This window comes from Lissotriton vulgaris, chromosome 1_1 (genome assembly GCF_964263255.1).
Source record: "Lissotriton vulgaris chromosome 1_1, aLisVul1.2, whole genome shotgun sequence".
Taxonomy (NCBI): domain Eukaryota; kingdom Metazoa; phylum Chordata; class Amphibia; order Caudata; family Salamandridae; genus Lissotriton; species Lissotriton vulgaris.
In genome coordinates, this window is record NC_141685.1 from 1190066747 (window position 1) to 1190082921 (window position 16175).

General features: G+C 46.7%; 1 protein-coding gene across 1 annotated transcript in view; it reads right to left on the reverse strand.

Moving 5' to 3' along the window:
- LOC147748885 (uncharacterized) overlaps window positions 1-12813 on the reverse strand; it is a 29217-nt gene extending 16404 nt beyond the window's left edge. The window contains exon 1 of the mRNA XM_086936492.1: window positions 12589-12813. The gene's annotated coding sequence lies outside the window, so the exon portion shown is untranslated. The remainder of the gene's footprint in view (window positions 1-12588) is intronic.
- Window positions 12814-16175: the final 3362 nt, after the last annotated feature.

Here is a 16175-nt window from a genome sequence, read left to right on the forward strand (position 1 = left end):
GATATAAATGTCAAGTAGTTATACTAGCGCGATAAAAGGCTGACTTATCATTTAGCTGTACAATATAACCGCAATAAGCAGTCATTGCTAACTGCCACTGCTCCAATATTCAGGACCTACCACTAAGTCTCACCCCTCAGAATAGATAACTGTCCTCATCTCTGGCATGGGCTATCGGCAGTACTAACTTGGTGTGGGCTATCGGCGGTACTAACTTTACTCGGCGTCTGCTGGCAGGATGTAGTCTGTATCTTGTTTTCGTCTGTCAGATTCCTTCTGACAGTGGTGAGGTTTTGGATACCGAGGTGGTAGCTTCATTACTCCACATTCATTTGGAGTTTTTAGTCACTGTTTAGTTTGTCTTATTGATGTGTGACTCTTTGTCACAGTTGAGGTTGTATCACAAGGTCAACGCTGTGATAGGCCGGGGGTTGCGGGCAATTTGGTTTGCAGAAGTGTCAGCAAGTTTTATCGCAGAGTCCCGTTTTCACCTGTCAAATGTCCTCTGGGGTGATGAGCTTTCGATGGCTGCAACGGCGGTTGCCTTCGGACAGTGATGAGCATTGGGTGCCTGCGGGAGCGGTTGCCGTCTGGCAGTTATGAGTTTTGCGTACCTGCCAGGCGTTTGCCTTCAGGCAGTGATGAGTTTTTTGGATGTTGTGTTGCTGTTTCAGTTTCACAGGGTTAGCGCTTCAATGGGCCGCGGGTAGCGGTCAAATGGGTTTGTAGAAATATCTGCAAGTTTCTTGATCAGTGGGTTTTCTTTTTGGTTCCAGTCCTTTGTAGAATGTCCTGTTGAGTTTGAGGTGATGGTCGTCCAACATCTCAACGCCTAGGTGGAGGTCTGATGTTCGTGTGAACATAGGAACACCTGCTGCAATCCATAAGGCCTTGCTCTGCCGTCTCTGTAGGTCTTTCCGAAGCTGCGGGCGGCAGCCACTCCAAATAGGTGAAGTGTATGTCATAGTTGGTCGAATTATTGCGGCGATTGCTCGCAGCTTGCTCTGCATGGGCATCGACTTGATCTTCAGGAGTGGGTATAATGCTGCCAGTTTGGTTGCTGCTTTCTGGCAAGTCTTTTCTATGTGGTTTCTCCAGCTGAGTTTGGAGTCCAGAGTCACCCCCAGGTAGGAGCTGCTGTTTTCCCATAAGATCTCTTCCCCATTGAGGAAGATCTGTGGATGTTTCCTGTTCAGCTTCCTGGTGAATAATGTTGCAGTGGTTTTGCTTGTGTTCAGGGTGATCTGCCACTCGCTGTACCGTTCAGAGAGTCTGCAGAGCGATATCTCAAGGTTCTTAGCCACTTCTTTGTCGCTGAAGGATTGGGAGAGGACTGCAACATCATCGGCATAAAGGGCAAGATCAGTTTTCTTTAGGTCAGTGGGGATGTCGTTCGTGAATATGTTGAAGAGGAATGGTCCTAGGATAGATCCCTGAGGCACTCCAGCAACAATTGGGCGTGGCGTTAAGCATTCTTACTCTCGTACCGCCACATGAAAGGTTTGTTTTGACAAGTAGCTGGTCAGCAGCTTAACCAGGTAGCTTGGAAACTTGAGCTTCATAAGTTTGTAAAGCAGTCCCTCATGCCATACTCGGTCGAACGCTTTGGCTCCATCCAGAAAGACTACTCCTGTAGACTTGTTGATGTTGAATCCATGGCTAATGATGTCCACAACTCTGAGTAGTTGATGGTTGGTTGAGTGGTCTTTCCGGAACCCAAACTGTTCTTTGGCGAGGAGGTTTTCGCTTGTTGCAAAGTCCACGAGACGGGCGACAATAACTTTTTCAAAGAGCTTTGATAGGCCAGATAGCAGACTTATGGGGCGGTAATTTGCAGGATCTCATAGTGGTTTCCCAGCCTTGGGGAATACGATGACTCTTGCTTCTTTCCAGGCGATAGGGAAATACTGGTGCTGCATACACGCGTTGAATATCTCCGCAAGATGATCCACTGCTGTATCTGGGAGCATCTTGATGGCTTGGTTGGCTATTCTGTCCTTTCCTGGTGCCTTGCCATTTTTTAGTGTCTTTACCTGGGCCAGTAATTCGCCCACTGAGCATTCCTCAATGATTGCAGCTTCTGTTTCTCTTGGGTGCTCCCGGTGGTGCTTAGTGACCTCTTGTTCGACTTCTGTTGCCAGTTAGCTTGGCTGGTTAGGCCTGAAGGATGCCTCCAGTGTGTCAGCGAGAACCTCGGGCTTGTCCCTGTTGGTGTAGGCCAAGTGAGTCTTCCCTTGTATCGGTGGCTTTGGTTCCTTCTTCCCAGCAAAGCGTTGGGTCCTTCTCTAGAGAGAGTTGTCTGAGTCCTTCAAGTTAGCTGTAGCTGCTTCCCATTTTTCACCTCTGTGCTGGCTTATTTGCATCTTGTTATGTTATGTTATGTTATGTTATGTTAAAAAGGATTTCTAAAGCGCGTAGCTACTCAAAAGAGTGTCCCGGCACTTGAAACAGAGGAAGGCCCAGAGCAGGCGGGGACAAGGAAGAGAGAGAAAAGAAGACCAGATAGACAATGTAAATATTAGTTTATTTGCTGAAACAACCAGGTTTTCAGTTGTTTCTGGAAAGCAAGCAGATAAGTGACCTGTCTAAGTGAGAGAGGCAGCTTATTCCACAGTCCAGCCACTAGCACTTGAAAGGAGCGATCACCTTTGCGGGCTCTAAGATGTTTAGGGGTGACCATAAGATGTTGATGGTCAGATCTGAGGGATCTGCCAGGTACATAAAAAGAGACTCTCCTAGAGATATAATGTGCACCTATACCATGCAGGGCCTTAAAAGTGAGGGCCAGAGGTTTAAAGCGGATTCTACTGCGTACCGGTAGCCAATGCAAATTCTTAAGATGGCGAGAGATCCGGTCTCTAGGCCCTAAGCTCAAGACAGCCCTGGCTGCTGCGTTCTGCACCACCTGCAGTTTATTAAGTAAGAACTTCGGAAGGCCAAGATATAGAACGTTGGCATAGTCCAGCCTTGAGATAATAAGTGCTTGAATAACCATTTTTCTGTGTTCGATCTGTAGTAGAAATAGAAATCTCCGGAGCATCTTCAGCAGACCAAAACAAGTTCCGATTGACGACTGAACCTGAGGTGCCATGGAGAGGGCATCATCCATTTTTACACCCAAGTTTTTAACAGTCCTAACCGCGGACAGGGGATGCAACATATCTTGGGGCCACCATTGTTTCCAGACATCCAGCGGGGGGAGCCAAAAAAGATGATTTCAGATTTGTCTGTGTTACATTTCAGATGATTATGTTTAAACCAGTCAAAAAATAATTTTAGGCACTTATTGATCTTCTCCCCATTGAATTCCTCACCCTTCCTGCATGTGAACAGCAATTGGGTGTCATCAGCGTATGATATTATCGAGACCTCATTATCTTCCGCCAATGATGCTAGTGGGGCTATGTGTAGGTTAAAGAGTACAGGGCGCAGAATAAAGCCCTGAGGCACACCCACACTCAAAGTCGGCACTCTGGCTGAAAAAGGGGGTGCCCAAACCTCCTGATTTCTGCCCTCTAAAAAGGAAGTAAACCACTTCAACACCGTGCCCTCAAGCCAGCATTCCCTCAGTCTCTGCAGGAGGTGGCCATGGGGAACGGTGTCAAATGCCGTGGAAAGGTCCAAAAGGACCAAAACCGCTTTGCCACCTACATCCAGGGTCTCTTTGATGGATTCAGATACCTCCAGTAATGCCGTCTCAGTACTAAGATTCTGCCTAAAGCCAGACTGGCTAAAGTGAAACAGATTATTAGCCACTGCAAAATTGCTGATTACTGTGGGGACGTATTTTTCAACTGTTTTCTCGAAGAAAGACAGAAGTGAAATAGGTCTATAGTTAGTAAGGACCATAGGATCCGCCGCAGGTTTTTTTAATAATGGGATTATTATCGCACACTCCATCCGGCTGGGACCCGTCCACTAAGAAGAGAAGTGTTCAGCACACGATTAACAGTGCGGTTCAAAATCTCTGCCATAGAAGCCAAAAAATTGGCCGGGCAGGGATCTACAGGCGATCCTGATTTCAGTCCCTTCATTATTGCTAGAGATGTCTCTACTGGCATAGGTGGAAAGATAGAGAGAGAACACCCATATTCCCGACACTGGGGGACAGCCTGTAGAGGGGTCCGCACATCTGTCAAGTCAGAATCATTGAACAAAGCTTGTATAGACAGTATCTTAGTGTAAAGGAAATTAGCTAAATTCCCAATCCACTCATCCGAAGGAGAGGCAGGCCTAATTGCAGCCTTAGGTGTGGAAAAGCTTCTAACAATGTCAAAGATCTCTCTGCTTTTGTTTCCTGCAGAAACAATTTTTGAAGCAAAGAAACTCTTCTTAGCTTCCTGTATCTTTTTATGGTACCCTTGTAAAGCCTTTTTATAATTCATTTTATTTTCCGCTTTAAAATCCTTCCTCCAAACTCTTTCCTGACGTTTACAATCTTTTCTGCACTGACGTAACGTGTCAGTGAACCAAGGAGCTGAAGATCTAATTATTCTTATAGGACGTGAGATAGGAGTGGCCAGGGACAGGGTACCTTGTGCAATCCATTTTAACAAAGCTTCAGCATCCAGGTCTATATCACCAATAAGAGTAGCAGGATAAAGATCTAATTCACATTTAAAAACCTCTGGAGTGATCTTATAAAACGCTCTGGAAATGAAGGATGGCTGCTTAACTTGGGCCTGCACATACTTTGTCACTTTGGGTAGCTTAAAACTGATCAGATAATGATCAGACCAGGGTATGGGTAGGGGGGGGCTCTGTCTGAATGAAACAGTTTGCAAATACTTGATCAAGGGTATGGCCCTTCTCATGTGTGGTGGCGGATATGTATGGCACAATACCAAACGCACTCATTGACTCCTACAAGGAGGAAGATTCTGCGCTATCCTTATACTCCAAGTGTATATTAAAGTCTCCCAGAATCATAAAATGTTTGAATCTAAGAGCCAAAGGAGCAAAAGCGTCACCAATAGACTTTAGTAAAGCTCCTGCATGCCCTGGGGGTCTACACACAAGGACTCCCGCCAAGCACTGATGGGGGAACAAAGAAGCCTGAAAACATAAACATTCCGTCTTTTCAATGTCCTCCATGGGAATACATGTAATAGCTATGCCCTCTTTACTGATAATGGTAAGCCCACCTCCTTTGCTTCCAGTCCGATCCTTCCTAGTAATCAAGTTGACCGGGGGGATTGCTGAAGCTATAGTCGGATAAGATGAGGCGGACAGCCATGTTTCAGTCAGAAACAACACATCAGGATTGGTTTCAGCCAGTATATCATAGGTATGCAAGGCATGTTTATTAAGTGAGCGACAGTTTAAAAGTAGACCCTCAAAATATTGTTGGTGCTCAAGTGTAGCAACTGGCTCTTCCTGTCCTTGAATATAGACTTCGTGCTGTATACTAGAGATATCATTGACGCTATCTCAACTGCAGTATCGACACCCAGGACTTGAACAATTCGTCTCAATATTCACAGCTTTCTTACATTGAAAGCGAGTACTTAGCTCTAGAAGAGTTTCCCTGTCATATATAAGTACCTTATTCATAGATGGCTTTCCACCAGCAGAGGGCCCGGCTCCGGCCGCCTCCGGGACGCGGACGGGCGCAGACGGGCTTGCCTTTGGCACGCCCGCTGCGCGTGTTCGTTGTGCGGCCGGGTAACCATCGGAATAAGTCCTGTGCCGTCTGCAGAAATGATGTAGGCAGGGGGAGGAGCCGCGTCCCTCCACAACTTTCGGTCACTAAGTGACCGTGGTGGACCGGGGACCGGCTTCAAAATGCCACAAAAATTACTGCCAGCAAAGATGACGTTCTCTAAATAACAATTTCCCCCCAAGAGCAGATTTCCCCGTTAAAAGCAGGTAGGTAAAAGACACCAAAAGTCACATGCACACTAGAAAAAGATTTAAAAGACGAAACGCATTGCAGCCGCCAATGCAAGGGCTTACTGTCTCGCGCGCCGCCTGTATCTTCACCAGTTAAGTGCCGTGCCGTCTGCGGAAATTACGTAGGCAGGGGGAGGAGCCGCGTCTCTCCACAACAATTGGTCGCTAAGCGACCGTGGTGGACCGGGGACCAGCTTCAAAATGCCATAAAAATTACTGCCAGCAAAGATGCCGTTCTCTAAATAACAATTCCCCCCAAGAGCAGATTTCCCCGTTAAAAGCAGGTAGGTAAAAAACACCAAAAGTCAAATGCACACTAGAAAAAGATTTAAAAGACGGAGCGCATTGCAGCCGCCATGCAAGGGCTTACTGTCTCGAACGCCGCCTGAATCTCCACCCGTTAAGTGCTGCGCCATCTGCAGAAATGACGTAGGCAGGAAGAGGAGCCGCGTCCCTCCACAACAATCAGTTGCTAAGTGACTGTGGTGGACCGGGGACCGGCTTCAAAATGCCACAAAAATTACTGCCAGCAAAGATGACGTTCTCTAAATAACAATTCCCCCCCAAGAGCAGATTCCCCCGTTAAAACAGGTAGGTAAAAAACACCAAAAGTCAAATGCACACTAGAAAAAGATTTAAAAGACGGAACGCATTGCAGCCACCATGCAAGGGCTTACTGTCTCGAGTGCCGCCTGAATCTCCACCCGTTAAGTGCCGTGCCGTCTGCAGACATGACGTAGGCAGGGGGAGGAGCCGCGTCCCTCCACAACAATCGGTCGCTAAGTGACCGCGGTGGACCAAGGACCGGCTTCAAAATGCCCCAAAAATTACTGCCAGCAAAGATAATGTTCTCTAAATAACAATCCCCCAGAGAGCAGATTTCCCTGTTAAAAGTAGGTAGGTAAAAAACACCAAAAGTCAAATGCACACTAGAAAAAGATTTAAAAGACGGAACGCATTGCAGCCGCCATGCAAGGGCTTACTGTCTTTGCTGTCTTGTCAGATCATTGTACTTCTTCAGCAGGTCAGGGGTGCGATTCCTTTGTCACTCTCTCCCGGCTCTGTTCTTGTTAGCTATCGACTGCGTGATGCCCTTCGGGAGGCGTAGATAGAGCATCGTAGGAGTTTCTGCTCAGGAATGCTGCGCTCAATAGCAGTGTGGACTGCAGCTGTGAAGTGGTGAACCCCCTGGTCAATATCTTCAATGCCGCGTAGGGGGCCAGGGACCAGTCTCTCCTCCAAGCTTCTCTTGTATAGGCACCAGTCTGCATTCTTGAAGTTGTGCCTCATGCCCTGTTGCTGGTCTTCAAGTACTTCTCCAACTGTGATCAACACTGGGTTGTGGTCAGACGTCAGCGCTGTTAAGGTTTCAAGCTCGATAGACTGGGAGAGATTCTTTATGACAACGATGTCCAGAACATCCGGTTTATGCAGTGCAGAGCCTGGATAGTGTGTTGGTTGAGTCTGGCCGGCCACTACAAAGTCCTCCTTCTTTGAGTGGGCAAGTAGGGCGTGTCCTTTGCTGTCTACCGTGCAAGAGTTCCAGCACTGGTGCTTGACATTAAGGTCGCCTCCAATTAATGTTGGGATGCTGGGGTCCAGTAAAGCATCCAAGTCCTTAGGGCTTAGCTTGCCTGGTGGTGAGTAGGTGGCAATCAGCCGTAGCATGCCTGCAGATGTCTGGATCTGTATGCCAGTTGCTTCAATATTCCCCACTGGTGGTAATGAGTGTAGGAAGGTGGATATCTGACTATAGGGTTACCCCAACTTTTTGCCTAGTGTTTAGCTGGTTTTTTACTTAGTTGGCCTGGGATCCTGCTACTCAGGGGCCCACGCTATCTGCTCTCTCTGTAAAAAGGACTCCATGTACTTTAGGTACATATCTAATTGGATATTGGGTCACCTTGTGAGCCCCTGTATAGTGTACCATAGTTACCCAGGGCATAGGTGCATCCAAGGCCTACCAGTGGCTGCAGCATGAATTATGCCACCCCTGGCTGGCCATCCAAACTGACACCACAGGCTGATCACTCAGCTTGGGCAAGGTGGTGTAATCACCCCTTGCTTAGATATAGTATTCCTATATCTACCCTTATATATAGACACATATATACCTATAAGTCTCTCCTATGGCAGGGCTTGACAATCCTGAAGGCAGAGTGCTTGGTTTCATGTGAGATGGTGCTCTAGCATGAGCTGAGCCTGCCTGCAGCTTTCGGAACCATGTCCTTATAGCTGTTCTATGATATAGTCATACCATATCCTCCTAAGTGCATTATATTCCTTGCGGTTAATGCTAACTTTGGTTTGGCTTTATCAAAACATGTCGTGTAAGGTGTCAAACACTTTGGAATACTACCCCCCCCACCGTGGAGTAGCATTCCACCCTTCTAACGGGAGAAGACATGTAGTTACTGCTTTACTCGGTTAAAGTTAAACAGAGCCTCAGCCTCAAAAAATGGATGCTGCTGCCACAGACACGAGTCTGACCTCCTGCTGCTGGACGAAACTCCAGCAGGGGAGGCCTGGACAATAGGTTTCCTGTCGAGGGAGCACCTCCCCAGACAGCCTGTAGTGGATTGAGGCAGGTTGGGTTCAATGAAAAGATGCTTTTCCAGACACTGCCTGGGGCACACAAGGTGCTCCATGCATAGCCCGGTTCAAATCAGTTGCTGGGGCACTCCAGCCCAGCTCTGGCACGAAACTGGACAAAGAGAAAGGGGTGTAACCACCCCCTTCTCAGGTTCCACCCATAGGAGGGACCTAGCAGGTAATCCAGTCCCTTAGTTTGGTATAAAGTTAGGAGCTGTGTCTAGAGACATTAGATTATCCTGGAAAGAAATTCTGAAACGAAACTCTTGGAACTTCGACGTTCCATATTGACTGGAAGACTGAAGACATCTCCCTTGTGGTCAAGGAGTGACCACCCTGTGCAAACAGGCACCACCAGTAACTTGCTGGTTTGCTTTGTCAACACTCCTGCCGGAACCCGAAGACTCAGCGACTCAGGAACTGGACTTCCAGACTTCTCGACTCCAACCCACATTCACAGCAAAGCTGAGACCCGTGGCGGACACAAGAGATGTGGGACCGAACATCCTGGACTACATGCTTTTTGCTAACTGTGCAGATTCAGAGGTACCCTCGAAGTTGTGCATTGGGGTTTGAGAAGCCCCAGATCCGAGCAGCATTTGCACCAAAGCTCAGCCCTCCACGAGTGCCACATGGGGCCTGCGCCTGCATTTCAGCTCAACGCGTCTTCATGGTTGCTAGCCCGCTGACTAGTGAGCCCTACGAAGATGAAACTTTTAATCAACACAGCTTGCCTGGTAGCTCCAGTCTTGCTCCAGCGTCCCTACAAAAGAGAAGCTCCCCAGACCTTGCTGGTCTGAACAGAAGCCAATCTTCCAATCCTGCATGGATTGCATTTTCCAAGGTTTGTTGGATCTAATCCGGATACCGACACCACCAATAGCTAGATCCGTCGTGGGACAGCTCGATTCCTGCTCCTTGTCATCGCCGACACCTCCTGGACCTCGTGGCTGCAGAGACAAGCTTCACCTCTTCACCTGATTGCATCTCAACATCGCCTGGTTCCTTCCTGGTCACTGGCTAGTGACCCAGACTCTGTTCCCTCTGTTTTCAGGTTCTTCTCGACTCCGATCCACCCGGACACTTTCCTCCTGGTCGCCTGCAGCACTATCTTGCGGCTCTCCTTAGGATTCAGTGAAGAAACCCAACACGAAAGACACCTATGCACACGGCGTCCAAGGGTGAGGTAACTCGAGTACTCCGTGCTCCCATGGGTATTAACTATCCAAGTGTCCCAGTTTAACAGGGCCTTCCCGTAGTCCATCCGGAAGTGTCTGAAATATACTACTTTGCAACTTTTACGTTCCTATTATAACTCTATGGTAACTCGCGTGTGTGTTTAGACACAGCACACGCATCCTGTGGGTCTCCTACTTCCTAACCTTTGGTTGTCCAATGTATCCCAAGCGATTCTCCAGGCTCTAGGCCTATTCACCTTTCTTGAAGTGGTTCTTATACCACTTACTTAGTATATGGTTCGTGAAGCCCCCAGGGCAGAATTGTATTTGTGCAACTTATAGTATGCTTATTGAGTAACTTGTGCTGTATCTCGAACTCTGACCTCATAAAGAGTGCAGAGGGGTTGTGTTAGTAATAAATAAATATATATTTGATATACACCTTGTGTGGTGTCCTTTCATTTAATATTCAAGGGATTATTATTGGTAAAACAGCTGGCTTCACATGCTCTCTGAAGTTTTAGTCTAAGACTGCTTTGTCCATGCTGCCACAAGGATAGCTGGTCTATAAGGTTGACTTTACAACCATCACCATAGGGTTGTTTGGACTGATACAGGGTGCCCACTAGAATAGTGGACATCATATACCAGGCCAAATTCTCACAGTGAGATCTCGTGGTGATTCACTTTTGTGCTGACAATCACCGCTGTTCCTCCACATTTGGCTCCAGTGGAGCGATCTGTGCGGTACACCCTGTGGTTTGCTATGTTGAACTTCTGGCTTCCTTGGAGGTGGGTCTCGGAGATAAGCACTATACTCATATCCAAGGTTTCCATCAGGTGCAGGAGTTCTGCAGTTTTCTTCTGAATGCTGTTAGCAGTCCGCATCAAGAGGAGGAGTTTCCTTTAGATTTTGCTGCCATTGCGGGTGTTTTCTTCACTCTGGAAAAGTCCGGCGATAAGATTCGCCACCATTGTCACCACAGGGTGGATGTTCATGTCTGCAACTGTTTTCGCAATCTTCGTGATGAGTTCCTGCCAGTTGATGGCTGTGCCTATTTCACAGGATGGTGCTAGGGCAGTTGTTGGTGGTGGGCTGTCCTGTTTGGGTCCTGTTGCTTCTGCTTATGTTCTTCCATCCATGCGCGCGTTGCGCTGGCTGTTGGTTGGATTGCCAGTTGGGATCCTGTGTGACAATGCAGGTTTGGAAGTTTTCCTTTGTCCCTGGTCCATTGTTGTTGAGTGTAGGGAAGTCTTTTGTGGTTGGGAGGGTTTGCGCGGTCCTTCCTTCTTTGCTTTCTGCAGGTAGGGACAGCCGCAAAAGCTTGCTGGATGTGGACCGGCGCAGTTGGCACATATTGCTGGTTCGGTTTCCCGGTTTCTTGTGCATTGGTTGAAGGTGTGCTCACCTCCACAGCGTACACACTTTGGCTTCTGGTGGCAGAAAGCGGACGTGTGCCCCAAGCGCTGGCAGTTGTAGCACATGACTGGTCCTCGTTTCCCTCTAGGAGCTTCCCTGGTGACGGTGCAGGTGCAGCTGCAGATGACTCAGCAGTGTGACTGCTGAGAGGTCTGCTGGCTTCCCATCATGGCTTGCCGACAGGGTTACCACAAAGAAGGGAAATTTCTTGTTCTTGTCCGCTGGAGAGGCAATCTGTGTTATGTTTTTGACTGGAAGTCCAAGTTCCGATAAGTCTTGAGTGATGTGCCCAAGGGATGCGTTTTCTGGGAGTCCCCGTATTACAAAGCGCTGGGCTTTTGAGGTGGTCAATGAAAAGGTGTGGTATTCAATTTTCTGGTCTGTAAGCATGCTGGTCACACTCCTGTAGTCCTCTGGTGCGGTGAGCATAATATTGGTGTGGTCCTACCGGGGCTTGATTGCAAAGGGGGAGGTGCAGTGTTCCTCCAGTAGCTCCAGGAGGACCTTGCGGTTGGCTAGGTTCTTCAGGATGATGGGAGGGATCTGTAGTCGCTTGGTGGGACCTGAAGAGGTCTCGGGTTCAGATGCCTTGTGATCCTGTGGGTGGGTGTCACTGTCCTGGGTATTTTGGAGAGCCAGGTAGTGGTTTGAGTTTGGAATTGCGCTGCTTGCAGGGGGTGGACGGGCAAGCTTTGATGCTTTCTCTGGTGAGGTTGCGCATGATTCACGTCCTCTCTTCATCTTAGTCTGCTATTCCATGTCGCCTTCGGGGGTGGTATCGGATTGAGCCATGACGTCTGCCTCCATGGTCAATTGATGCAGCTGGTTGGGGGGTTAAAGGATTTAAGCCCTTCTCCTTTCCCTCTTTAGGCACACAGCCTGGCCCCGGTCAAGCCAGGGAGACGCAGGCCCAGCACCTTAGAGGAGTGGGAGAGAAAACAGAGCGGGTCGGACCGCGGTCTCACGCCAAAAATCGGAACGCAACAAAAATCAAGCAGGACGCAGCAATGATAAATTAAATTGTACTCTGAATGAAAAATCTATCAAGCAGCAAAAATTAACCAAGCAAGCAGAGCGCTGGAATGATAAATTGTAATCTGAAACCAAAAGTAATCAAGCAGAGGAAATGAATCAACAAGCAATGCACAGCAATGACAAATTGCAATCTGAATACAAAGACAAGCTGAGGAAATGAATCAAGCAGAGCGCAGCAATGACAAACTGCAATCAGAATACAAGATCAAGCACAAGAAATCGACCAAGCAGGCAGAGCGCAGCAAAGACAAACTGTAATCAGAATGCAACATCAAGCAGAGAAAATTAGTCAAACAAGCAGGGCACAGCAATGTCACACTGCAATCAGAATACAGAGCCTATCATGCATGGGAAATGAGACAAGTAGCAAAGCAGAGCGGAAAAAGCTCCTGCCGAAAATCGGAGTAAAAGAAATGAATCAAACAATGAAGCAGACCAAGTCTATCACAAGGGATAGTAAATGGCGCCTACCAGGCATGTTCTTCTCTCGGCGCTGCGAGCATGAACCAATTCTCTGTCATGGTGACCATCCGAAAAATCAGCTGCAGGCAGAAAACAAATCATCCGGAAACCAAGTGGATGCGGATCAGCTGCAAGCAGGATTCTTCAGGAATCCTCATCACCGACAAATCCAATGGCCAAAATCAAGTCATCAGGAGACCAAATGGCGGGTGAGGCTCAGCTGCAACGCAGTTGCGACATAGCCGGAAAAACCTGAATGATGTCAAATGTAAAAATGAAAAAGTACACCTAGGACGCCTGTCTATTTATACCTTCAAACCCGCCTCGGTTGGTTGTTCCTACGGTAGTATCTAATGGAATAACAGTGGTATGCATCCACAACTACGTTCTATACCTCATTATTGCTCCTTTAGCCATACTTGATAATATTATATACTATCGTAGGTGCACTCCCTATTCATTGCAGCATATAGTCAACATTAGTTTGTCTGTGTAACTTCGTGGGTGCATTCCCAAGTGAGTACGGCATATAGTCATCACTAAATTATCTATGCGTCACATTAATAGACACATATATCATAAAAGCAATCATAAATGCATGGCCATAACATCTCTTTAGAGGGGTATATAGCCCCTCATGGAAGCCCCAAACAGCCACAGAGAGCCTACAAATGCTGCCCTACGTGTCTCTAGATGTCAACTACTATGTGCAATACATAGTTGTCCTTCCCCCATAGAACTTCATTGACTCCATGAGGGTTTCTACAAAATTAACAAGTAGGGATTAGTACGTGTATGTATCCTGGCACACATGCGTTTTAATTGGCCCAGTTGTTTGAACTCACATTTGTGGAAGGAAATGACAAGGAAAAAAGACAGCCCGGCCATGAGTTACCTTCAATCAGCAATTAGGCTGCTTGCTTTACAGGACCTATGGGAAACTAGCACGTCTCCAAAAAATGTTAAGGCCCTGGTAAATAAATCAGTAAAGATTGTATCCCACGAAGAAGACAAAGCTGCCCTTAGCAGGAGGACCCATGGTTGGTTTGTAATTCAGAGCAACACGAGGGCAAAGCCTCAACCATATCTAGGAATAGGTTTCTCGAGAATCACAAAAGAAAGATTCTTGCTTCTGAGGTTGAGAGTTCTACCCGGAAAGTGTCACCTTCCACCATGGAAATGCACGGACACTTCAAATCATTGCAAATTATGTGGAGAAATCAACGAGGATGTATTACATCTACTATGCAAGTCTGGGTGCAAGTGTATTTGACATTTTGTTCCGCTGTATTTTTATTAACTTGCTGCCCATGCACAAATACTGCTCCTAATCACGCCGGCGCTATTAACGCCTGTTTACCAAATCCCGGGCGGTAATGTATTGGTGATATTTGCCAAAACGTTGTTGAGGAGACGGTGTTAGGACATTAGGATGTTTTATTCATTATTATCCCTTGACTGGGGACCGGGTGCAGTATGCCACGGATGTGGTTGCAGAGATGAACGTCACATGCTTTACCTACCCACAAAGTGCAGAAGAGATTGTGCAATATATTATACACAGTTGTGGGCAGGATGTGTGTAGTCTTTGACTAAAATGCACAGTGCTAATGTGGGTGTACTGAGGCATGCAGAGCTGATACCGGTGTACTGTGTAATCTACTTTAACAATAACAACCTGTGCATGTTACAAAGATAGCACCTAAAATAGGTAAGATAAAAAAGATGTAAACTATCACTAAAGGTTACTAGGTTAATGCTTTCCGACATGTGACTGGGAACTAAAAGTAGCCCTGGCAAAAATGCTCAAAGCACCCTGTTCCTTTCCCCTCCTTACGCTCTCTCTCTTTCCACCCATCTATTCTCTCTATTTTCTCTCTCTGATCCTTGTGTCGGTGTCTTCCAACCCCTTTCTCTATTGAAAGCCTGCCCCATGCATTCTGCAATTAATCCTGGGGAAAGTGACTGTAGGAAATCCGCCTTTACTGCATCATGGCCACTGATTTTTCACCTTTTGCTGGACCCAAAAATGGTTGAATTGGCTTATTCTTAGTCCGCACATTTAACTTGCCTTTAAGTCCTTAGTATTTGGTGTAGAAAGAGAGCCCAGGACCTGGAAGTTAAATGCCATTAGTGAGCAGCAGCATCTATTGTGCCGTCCGCTACAGTTGCAAAGTAAACATGACTTGCAGCCTACCATGTGCAGCTAGATTGTTGCAGTGAAACCTGTTCAACAACCCTTTTTGAGAGGTAGAACCTCCCCATTAAATACTATTCACTCCTGTTTAGGTCTTGCAGCTTACAAAGCAGGGTGCCCACTAATTAAAAGTAGGAAATGTAGACAATTAATGTTGCTATGTCGCTATAGTTACATGGTCCAAAAATCTGTTTTTACTGTGGCAGGCCTAGCTGCCATATGTAGAAAAGAGAGTGCAGATTAAAATAGTAATACAACTAAGTCAGGTAAGGGACCAGCTGATAAGCTATTATTTTTAATAGTTATTAGAATCCAATTTAATGATGGTCTGATTCTTACTAAATATTAAGGAGAATTAACTTTTAGAAAGTTACCCTTTACCTGCCTAAACTGTCAAATGGATAATTAGCATAAGCTTCTGCCATCTGTAAGTCTGTATTCAGCTTACAGCAGGTGTGAAATGCCCTCAAGAAGCAAACAATAGGCTGACCTGAATGGGCAGAGCGAACCCTCTGAACTCCACAATATATTTTCGGAGTTGGGGCTGTGGGCATCCTATGAGAGCACACTGTCAAATCCTGCTTGGCAGGTGTGTTAGGCCACACATAACACTTGGAAGGGCGAGAACAAGAGCTCAAGACATATGTTATATATCACTTGTCTGGTTACTGACGGACCCTGCTTTTGTACTACTACTAGACTTTTGTATTTTTGCGTTAGATATGAGGATACTAGGATTACATTAATTAATCCCCCCCACACACACATCCCCAGCTGTTAAGCCAAGTTTAGTGTGGCCTTGAATCAGTAAAGATAGAGTGCATGCACAAGAACTTTTGCCGGATGTGCTTTGTTAACGTAGTTAATTTCAGTCTTGCGAAATAACAGGATGTAGATGTACATAAAAATACAAAAGCTTCATTGAATATTTGTATTTAGACAAAGTTAACAAAATGACTGTGTGTATTATTAAATAATGACTCTCCACCAGGCTCACTTGATAAGATCCACAACCTACCTGTCTGTCGACCATCTCTAAATCTGCCAGAAGCTGAGTACAGGCAATACTTTGATTTATTCTGGCTGTTGAAATATTATTGGGTGTAACGTCCAACACTATCGCCTACAAGGAGTTGTAATTGGCGTCTCTGGCTCTATGGTAGCTTTTCACAAAGTTTGCATTAGAAAGTAGGTTGAGAGACGGTCCTGAACACGGTTGTGCGGTGTCTGCCTGAGATACACACTGCTGAAACGTGTGCTGTGTATTACTGAGACCGACTGTGAAGAATAAAGTGTGTAGCGCCTGAGGTGGGGGTGCAGTGTTACCAAGAGCAACTATACTGAAGAGAGTGTGCAGTGCATGTTTCAATTATACAGGGTTGGTGTTGGTATGCACTAA